At 41.6% G+C, this 10,481-nt stretch overlaps 1 pseudogene; it reads left to right on the plus strand.

Annotated features, from left to right (window-relative positions):
* Window positions 1-1,941: 1,941 nt before the first annotated feature.
* Window positions 1,942-9,221, plus strand: LOC137235228 (importin-4-like; annotated as a pseudogene).
* Window positions 9,222-10,481: the final 1,260 nt, after the last annotated feature.

Raw genomic sequence — 10,481 nt, forward strand, 5'->3', positions numbered from 1 at the left:
CAGCAACAGGGTGTACCGAAAAGCGGAGACAAAGCATCTGTTGTATGCCTGTGTATAACATATAGCTAAATCAGTTGCGATGAATTGTGGACACACATGGAATACATAGAATTAGTGTAGAGGGTGAAACAAAAACACATATTTCAGTTACGTCTGAGTATAATGCGTATTGAAATTTAGTAGTACACATTTTATGCGCAGCAACTTCAGAGGTGTATTTAAAGTTTGACGCTTAGCAGTCTGTTTAGGCCAGCAGGCTAACCCCAACGGAAAATTAAGGGTCGGCCACCCTAATGCAATCCAATACAAAACCGCTTATTTGTTACGGCCGTTAGCACTTATACTAAAAGAAAAAGTGACGTTTCGTTAAGTTACCCCGCCAAAGGCCTGTTAGCTTTGGGGGTAAACGGAATGCGTGGAAAGGAAACTCTTTCACTTGGATTAAAACCGCAGCAGTTTACGCACGCTCGAACGTCTTGAAGCCGCAAGTTTAAGCCACATCAAACGTCACACCGCCAGAAAGTAGAGTTCCTGAATATATTAAAGGTAACATTGTAGCAATTGCATGCTTGCTCTTTTAAACTCTCTCTCTGTTAATTTCCACTGCATATTTTATGAAATAAAGTCTATTGCAATTTTAATATTAATCACTGCCTTTCCTTCCTAACCTCCATCGAGAGAAACTAGTCTGGAACCCGCCAGCTCAAGTTTTCATGGGCCATCAGCGCCAGTAAGGGAAGCAAGCCTAGAGGAAGTACAGTCCACTAACCAAAACCATAATATTCATCACGTTTTTAATCGTTGAGTACACAGCCATTCCGGACAACAACGGAATTTGTACAACGTCAGAGTTCACAGTTCATCACTGAAAAATTTCATCAAATCACTATTCAAAGCGTTTGGTTAAAAGGTATGTGCTCAAATTAAAAGTGACACAAATAAAAAAGTGCTTAAGTTTTTTCATTTAAATCACAGGCGGTGATAAAAGATTTGCTTAAAAAGTGACACAAGCGAAAAGTGTAAAAAAAAAAAATTTTTTTTTCTTTTCATATAAATCACATGCGGTGATTAAAAATTACTGAATAAACAGTGCTATTACAAAGCCTTTTGTCTATCCGATACTCTCCCCCACCCGTGGTAAGAGGTATTGGACACAGCCTAAGGCTAGCAGTCAGTGGCTTTAAACTTTCCTTGAAACGTTGCACTGCACTGCACTTTTGGTTCTTGCAACCATCGCGGTTATAAATTATTATACAAATTTTGAGCTTATTCGTGACAAAAAGGTGCTTGTCCAAATTTCTATAACACCACTTTGGTCGTTATCTGAATATTGAGAAAAAATCGCTATCACAGTGCTTTCTGCTCGTTTAAAAATTTAAACGTGCACACACACACGTTTTATTGCAAAAGACCATTTATTGGCTCTAGCTACAAGCGTTAATTTTGTCTTTTTCCTTGGACACTTAGCACCAGCAATATACATTTTATTAGAAGAGACATAACCTCACTCCTCATATTGCACACCGGTCACACATACAGGCTCACTGTTTTGTCAATTTAAGTACAATATCTTCTTTTTTTAAAAAGCAATATAAATTGGGTTTGAGTTGTTTAATCCTCACATTTATATTCGATTTTTTTCACTTTATCTTTATATCACATATATCACACACGTTTATAATTATTTTTCATAAAATCTGGTATTCAGTGGCGAAGAGCTGAAAATAACACTTTATTGCATATATATACATATATATTCGGTTATAATAAATTTTAAAAGATCATAAAGAAGTGATTCAAAAATTTTTCTTTTGCGTGAAAATTTGTTTTTGAGTGGTGGTGATAGGTTATTGAAACCCTTCCCTTTGCTTCTGAGCATCAAACTTAAATTTTCTAATTAGGCCCTGCATAATAGCTATTCTCTGTTAAATATCAAACGATATGGAGAAATTCATTAAAGCAGCTGATGAAGTGGCACAGTTTGAGGCTGAGTTCAACAGCAGACCTCAAACTGAACACACAAAATATACTCTAGCCATTCACCAAGAAGAGTTAAAGAATAATTGGAGAAAGGCAAATCTAGCTTATGAGGATATCTTATACTCTGAAACGGCAGAGAAAAAGGTGTTTGCGCAGGCCAAACCGAAATACCAAGCGACGTATTCCGCATATGTAAGCGGCAGTTCAACCATGGCTGAATTAATGGCAAAGCTAACTAAACGCGATAAGGAGGGAGAAGGAACACCTGACCCAGAACACAGCATGCGACTACCTCCGTGCGATACGGATGTATTCAAAGGTGACTACCTCTCCTGGCCAACATTCCGTGACATGTTCACGGCAATATACATACGAAATAAGCGCCTCACCCCAGTTGAGAAGTTATTTCACCTCAACCAAAAAACGCAGGGTGAGGCAAGGGATATAATTAAAAAATGCCCCCTCACAAACGATGGGTTTGACACAGCGTGGAAGAATTTAGGGGAAAGATATGAGAATAAACGAATTCTCGTAAATACCCAATTAAAAATATTATTCAACCTTGAAAGCGTAGAAAGTGAGTGTGGCACCGCGATTAAAACACTTCAGCGGGAAATAAATAACTGCATCTCAGCTCTAAAAGCTCATCAAATTGAGATAGGCAATTGGATGCGATATTCACATATCTATGTTCCACCAAACTACCCGAAAGCACGCTAGCTTTATGGGAACAGACCATAGAGAATAAAACTGAAATATCAAAATGGGAAGATATGGATAAATTTTTATCGAATAGGTTCCAGACCTTGGAAACAGTGTCGGGATTAACAGGTAGCAAAAGTACCAAAGCTCCCAAACAACCACCACCCAAACATAATAATGATTCGTCTCAAAAGAAAGTAGGTGCCTACCAAGCAAGTGTAGCTAGAAACACTTGCAGATGCTGCAAGAAAAACAACCACAGGCTGTCACAATGCCAAAGCTTCCAACGGCTCTCTGTCGTAGACAGATTTGCGTTTATAAAAGTTAGTCGGGGGTGTCTGAATTGCCTCTCGGCAAAACACACAGTTTCCAAATGTACGTGCTCCTTTAATTGTAGCATTTGCCATCTAAGGCATCATACACTCCTGCATATTCAACAAAATGCGGGCACGAGTGCAAGACCAACCACAACCCAACAAACACAGTTATATCAAAGACCATCTACTTCGGCACAGGCTCAGGCCCAACGTCAGTTTGCCACGGCAAATAATCAACCAACCAACTTCAATTCCTGTTTCGCGAATACAAGCAAGGGGGTTCTATTAGGTACTGCGCAAGTCAGTATCTTTTATAACAACGAAAACTTTTCGGCCCGCGCCCTAATAGACTCCGGATCAGAGTGCTCGTTCATTTCGGAGCGACTTAAAAGAAGGATAAATCTACCTAGTCGGAAGCTAAATGCACAAGTGTCAGGGATAAACAACACTGTGTCAGCCCAAGTGAAAGAGGCATGCTTCATTCAGTTGCGGTCATCAATAAACCCGAATGTACGCATACACACTACAGCATTGGTTTTAGCCCAGCTCACCGGCAATCTGCCAACCTGTCAAATTGACCCCATGACACACCAAGTTTTCCCGGACTTGGTGCTAGCAGATCGGAGGTTCTTTGTAAATGAACAAGTAGATCTTATTCTGGGTGGGGATATTTACGCACAGATAATGCTAGGCGGTATACGAAAAAATGTTTTAGGCACCCTCCTTGCGCAGGAAACAGTATTTGGCTGGATATTAACTGACCAAACGGAAACGGCCAGCCCAACCGGCAGGTGTGTGTCGTTTTTTAATGAGGTATCGCTGGACAAACAAATAGCGTCATTTTGGGAGCTGGAAGACATTCCCAAAAACCATATTTATACCAAAGACGAAAATTACTGCGAGGAGTTGTATCAAAAAACCACCAAAAGAAATGAGGATGGCAAATATATCATGTCTTTGCCTTTTAAGCAGGATTTTAAAAAGGGTATCTCATTAGGACCGTCGCTAAAGAGCGCGTGCTCACAATTTTTCAGAAATGAAACCCGGTTAGCGAAAAATCCCGAATTGCAGACGGAATATAACCGAGTCGTATCAGAATATGAAACATTAGCTCATATGGCACGAGTAGAAGAGCATGTTCCGGCAGATACATGCGACACCTATTTTTTACCCCATCACGCAGTAATTAAGGAAGAAAGCACCACCACTAAAGTGAGAGTTATTTTTAACGCCTCCTGTCCCACTGCTAATGGAATAAGTTTATATGATGTCCTTCATTCAGGCCCAGTCCTTCAGAGTGATCTAACAATTCTCATACTCCGTTGGAGATTGTTCCGATACGTATTCAACAGTGACATCGAAAAGATGTACCGGCAGGTATTGCTAGAGCCCAGGGACACCAGGTATCAACGCATCGTCTTCAGGTCATCCACCAGCGAACCCATCGGCATATACGAATTGAAGACGGTGACCTTCGTAGTAAACTGCGCGCCCTACCTGGCCATAAGGACCCTTCTTCAACTAGCAGAGGACGTAGAGGAAACCTATCCCATCTCATCGGACATCCTACGACAGTTTATGTATGTCGACGACGTTTTAGCGGGCGGATACACCATCGCCACCGCCACCAAGGCACGGGACGAAATCCAAGCGGCATTACAATCAGCCGGCTTTTCCCTCAGGAAGTGGACTTCAAATTGCGATCAACTACTGGAAGATATTCCAAGATCGCACTTATTAAATGAAAACTTTTTAAACTTGGAGGATGCTAGCATGGTTAAAGCCTTAGGGATCAGGTGGAATGTCCACTCTGACTATTTCTATTTTTCTACGAAACCCATAGACAACCAAGTCGTGTTCACAAAGAGAACAATATTGTCTGCTATAGCAAAATTATTTGATCCGCTAGGTTGGCTAGGACCATTCATTATTACCTCGAAAATCATAATGCAAGGTATTTGGCTGGAAGGCACGGGCTGGGACGAAGCCGTATCTCCCGCGATATTAGACAGATGGCATGATTTTTTAGAAAGCTACCGACACATTGAAAGCATTCGTATACCCCGTTGGGTACAGTTTTCCCCGGTAGCGATCAGCGAACTACATGGCTTTTGCGACGCTTCCGAGAAAGCATACGCAGCCGCAATATACCTGAGGGTACAAATCGAGAACCATGTGTTCGTAAATCTGCTCTTCGCAAAAACCCGAGTAGCCCCGGTCAAGACTATATCTCTACCCCGCCTTGAACTATGTGGTGCGGTTCTGCTAGCAGAAATAGTAGAGTCAGTCGCAAAAAACCTCAACTTTAACATTTCTACAACGTATCTGCGGACGGATTCGACAATCGTCCTTGCATGGATTCGCAAGCCCCCATGCTCGTGGTCCACTTTCGTTGCCCATAGGGTGACAAAAATAATCGACAAAGTAGGGAAAGAAAACTGGCTTCATGTCGACTCGGCATCAAACCCGGCAGATCTCGCCAGTAGAGGTATACCCGCTGAAGATCTTATCAACAAAGCCCTGTGGTGGGAGGGCCCTTCTTGGCTTCATGAAGATAGCTCAAATTGGCCTACCCAAGAAACAGAATATACCACCACGTCAGAAGAAAAGCGGGTCCAGGTACACTCGTCAATAGTAGACACAGACTCTGATATCCTAACAAGATTTTCTGACCTCTCGAGAGCTTTGAAAGTACTATCCTACGTCTCGAGATTCTTTCAAAGAACTAACCCAAAAACAAGAGCCTCAGTTCAGGCGAATTCTTGCTCAATTTCGTCGAGCGAAATAAAAGCAACGACCCAACGTCTGATTGTTATCTACCAAAAGAGACATTATGGGGAGGAGTATTCAGCTTTAAAATCTAAAAAACTCATTGGAGCAAAGAGCGAGGTACTACCACTGAACCCATTCTTAGATGAAAGGGAGGTTATGAGGGCAGGCGGCCGCCTCGAAGCTTCCGAAGATATCCCGTACAACGAGCGACACCCAGTCATTTTGCCGTATAATTGCCAGTTGTCACGTCTTATTGTAAAGTTTACCCATAGGATCTCTCTCCATGGGGAAAACCAACTTATGCTACGCCTCATCCGTACGCAGTATTGGATACCACGGGTCAAGAACATGATAAAATCGGCAATCCACAATTGCAAGGAATGCACGATTTACCGAAAACGTGTTCAAACCCAGCTAATGGGAATTTTACCCAAGGAGAGAACTACGTACTCACGGGCATTCACAAACACAGGAGTTGATTTTGCGGGACCCTTCGATATAAAGAACTTTCGAGGGCGAGGTTGTAGAGTGTCGAAGGGGAATGTGTGCTTGTTCGTTTGCTTTGCAACGAAAGTGATTCACCTGGAACCCACCTCCGACCTCAGCACCCAATCATTTTTAGCAGCATTTGCGAGGTTCGTATCGCGAAGAGGCTGCCCTAGTAAAATGTTTTCCGACAATGGCACGAATTTTGTCGGGGCTTTTAGAGCACTTAAAGCGGAAATGAGGGAATTCCTACAAAATGCCCGCGATAACACCCTATCCAAGTACTCCCATCAATCCTTATCGTGACACTTCATTCTCGCATCAGCTCCTCACATGGGGGGACTGTGGGAGGCGGGAGTGAAAAGTTTTAAAAGCCACTTCACAAAAATCGCTTCAAGTTACAAATTCACCTTTGAGGAGTTTGCGACTTTGCTAGGCAGGATCGAAGCCTGCCTCAACTCCCGACCATTGAGCCCTGCGTTAAACAATGCATCAGACCTGGAACCACTAACCCCAGGTCACTTTCTGGTAGGGGGACATCTCTTATCTCCACCAGAACCTGACGCTAGCGAAAACTCTGCCTCAATCATAAATCGATGGCAAAAGTTAAAATCCCTACATCACTCCTTCTGCAAGAGGTGTAAATCGGAATACCTCTCTGAACTGCAGAAGAGAAATAAATGGAGATCTCCCAAAACGAACCTAAAAATCGGGGACCTGGTCGTAATCAAGGAGGATAATTTGTCTCCAAACGAATGGAGACTCGGACGGGTGGTCAAATTACACCCAGGACCTGACGATCGCGTCAGAGTGGTCGATATCATGACGACGAAAGCCCAGATAACCCGACCCTTAGTAAAACTCATCATCTTGCCCTACAATCGCGATGAGGCAGAAGAACCTGCGGCATCCAATTAAAAATCCTTTCTATTGTCCTCCACTTCACGAAAGCGCAAACTAACGAGTCTACGTCGTGAGCCGTCCAACTTATAAATCTAGTGGAATTTCAACCAGTGAACTGACAACCTTATCGAAAACAGACGGAGTAAAAAAACTGCTAACACAAATACTTCTGATACTTTTTGAGTTTTTGCATCAACTCTGTAATGAATTGTGGAGCGGCGGTACAGAACCTAAACACATTGATCGTACCACACTTGCCGGTGCTGATGGAAATCTTATTTGAGGCTTTGAATCCCAACAGTTCCGTACGAGTGCGTGAACTTGCTTTGAGCGCCATCTCAGCGGCAGCTAATGCCACCAACGAGAATATGCTGCCTTATTTCCCTCGTTTGATCACAATTTTGCAATCCTATTTGGCACCTACTGAAAATGAGGATATAATCAGTTTACGTCCACAAGCAATTGATACTTTGGCCGCCTTAGCCCGTACCATTGGAAAACAAAACTTTATGCCTTTAGCCACCGATACAATGACGTTCGCATTGACTTTACTTGGAAAAGCTGAGGATCCTGATGTACGTCGTGCACTCTACAATCTAATTGCTTCATTAGCTTAAGTGGTCAATGAAGAAATGGCAACCATCTTTCCAAAAGTAATTGAACGTATGTTTGATTCTATACTTTCAACGTAAGAGGTAGTACCTGAATTTAAGGATAATGATGGCGTACCGGCACCCGCAGAAGAGGTTGATGAGAAGGAAGATGATATTGATATTGAAAATTCAGATGATGAAGATGATTTGGATAATATTGCTGGATATGGTGTAGAAAACTCATTTTTAGATGAAAAGGAAGAAGCTATCTTAGCATTAAAAGAATTTGCCGAACACACTGGCACCGCTTTTATACCGTACTTGGAAAAATCCTATCAAAACGTTTACAAAATGATTGATCATCCTCAGGAGGATATACGCAAAGTGTCAATTGATGCATTGAGCTCATTTGTTATTGCGCTTTTCAAGCAGCAAGATTTGCAAGGTGTCTCCAATGCTATTACAATTTTGTTACCAAAATTGGGACAAATTGTACATGATGATGAGGAAGTATCGGTTGTGCTGTCGGCACTCGAAGGGTTGGGTGATTTATTGAAAGAGTTAAAGCAGGTTGCTTTGCCCACCCCTGAACTGCGTGACGTTATCTTTGCATGCATAACCGATGTATTGCAGGGCAAAGTTGCATGCCAATTTGATGAGTCTAATGGCGATGATGATGAAGATGCGGAGGAAAGTGAATACGATGAGGCAATTGTTGCGGGTGCTGGTAATATGTTGCCATTTTTAGGAGCAGCAATGGGAGCTGATCAATTTAAACCCTATCTTGAGCGTTCATATCCGATTATTTTGCAAAAGTTGCAAAAAGCTAAGAAAAATGAAGATCTGGAATCACAACGCGCCTTCGCTTATGGTGCATTAGCTGAGTGCTTTGCACCACTACAAAAACACACTGGTGCATACTTCAATACATTCTGTCCAATTATGATTGCTGGTCTAAATGATGATTTCGATCAGGCACGTCAAAATGCAGTATATGGCCTGGGCGAATTGGTGCTATATTCTGAGGATAAATCATATGAAGCTTATCCGCATATTTTAAATGCGCTCTCACAGGCTGTTGCCAAAGAGAATAAACCGAGTGCATTGGATAATATTTGTGGTGCTATTGCACGTTTGATTGTTGTAAACAGTTCATTGGTGCCACTTTCGCAAGTGCTGCCCGTTTTTTATGCAACATTTGCCATTGCGTGAAGATTTTGATGAGAATGCATCAATATTTAAATGTTTAAAACACTTATATATACAAGCGCGTGATGCAATTGCAAGCTCAATGGAGCAAATTATGGCAATTGCCATACATGTGCTATATAAAAAGGAATATACTGAGAAGGAAGCATACGATAACGCATTGGGTTTGTTGCAGGAAATCCGTGAAAACTATCCCGTTAAATTTAGTGCAGTTGCTAATTCGAATCCAAAAATTATTGCATTCTTACAAACACTGTAAGCCAAGCTTAAACTGTGTTTTTAAATGTAGGTTTTGTAAGCAGTGATGCATAAATTCTATTTAGATTATAATTTCTGTGTTTTTCAAAATATTTTGTAGCTATTTTTTAATCAATGAATGAACGAAACTATAAGTTTGAAAAAAAATATATCTATATAGTTTCTATTCGCCGCATTGCAAACGAATTTGAAGAGTGTATACGTTCCTATGATAGTACTCACCACCATTTTCTTCCATAGTCCCCTCGAGACCCTGTGGGTGCCATCATATTGAGCAATGCGAACAAAAGGCGTTAAGCTGCAATAAAAATTCTTTATTAGCGTCTACTGACGGTACAATAAAATATCTTAGCGCGCACCTATTTTTTTTTTCGTTACAACGCGAGCCTAGTTGAGACTACGACCGCCACCCTTCTCTTTAATCGTATGCCTTCAGATTCCAATTCACGTTCGAGCACATTTGGCTTAGGGGCCTCTAACATCATGATCATGATAACTAAATCCGCAGTACGTGCTACAGCGATTACCTGCCGATCACGACCTTTGCCCTGCGCGGCACCCTCAATAAATCCAGGCAAATTGGCACCTTTATATTCAACGACTCAATTAAGGCTACGCGCGCATCGCCACTTTTTTAACACATCGAAACCATCACCTTTCTCTCCCATTTTGGCAGGTTCCAGCAATTGAGAACGATACTTAGCAAGCTTTGCTTTCGGTTGCTTTGTTCTTTTGCGTGCGAGTGATTTCTTTTTTCAATATTTCCAAAATCGACTCCGCGTTTATTTTAATTAATGCCTAAGTAGGTTTCTATTTCGTGTTAGAAAAGTCCATCAGTTTCACTTAAAGCTACAGAAACTATTCATGTCTTAAAAAAAAAAAAAGAAAGAAAAGAAACAAAGAAACGGTGCTTCGATTGACCTAGACTGAGGAACGGTTTGTGATTGTGGTCGTACACTAAAAAATCACAAAATTGCTGTTTCCCTATTGCAACGGCTAGGCGGCCGCTTCTCGAGCACATTAATTATGCATAGAAGAAATTTTAGAAATTCTGAGCTGCGCACGTAAGACACATCGTTTTCTTGGAAAATTTCAATTAAATGTTTCATGGCTCTAACTGAACTTTCGCTGATGTTATCCTCATAAATTTTATTGAATTCCTCCATGAAGCTGGTGAGTGCGTAATTGTTGCACTGGCTCTCTTTTGAATCAGTTGAGCTAGCCGGGTGAATAGGAGTAAGAATAATAGGTGATGGTGCTG

Source organism: Eurosta solidaginis, chromosome X, assembly GCF_040869045.1.
Source record: "Eurosta solidaginis isolate ZX-2024a chromosome X, ASM4086904v1, whole genome shotgun sequence".
NCBI lineage: Eukaryota > Metazoa > Arthropoda > Insecta > Diptera > Tephritidae > Eurosta > Eurosta solidaginis.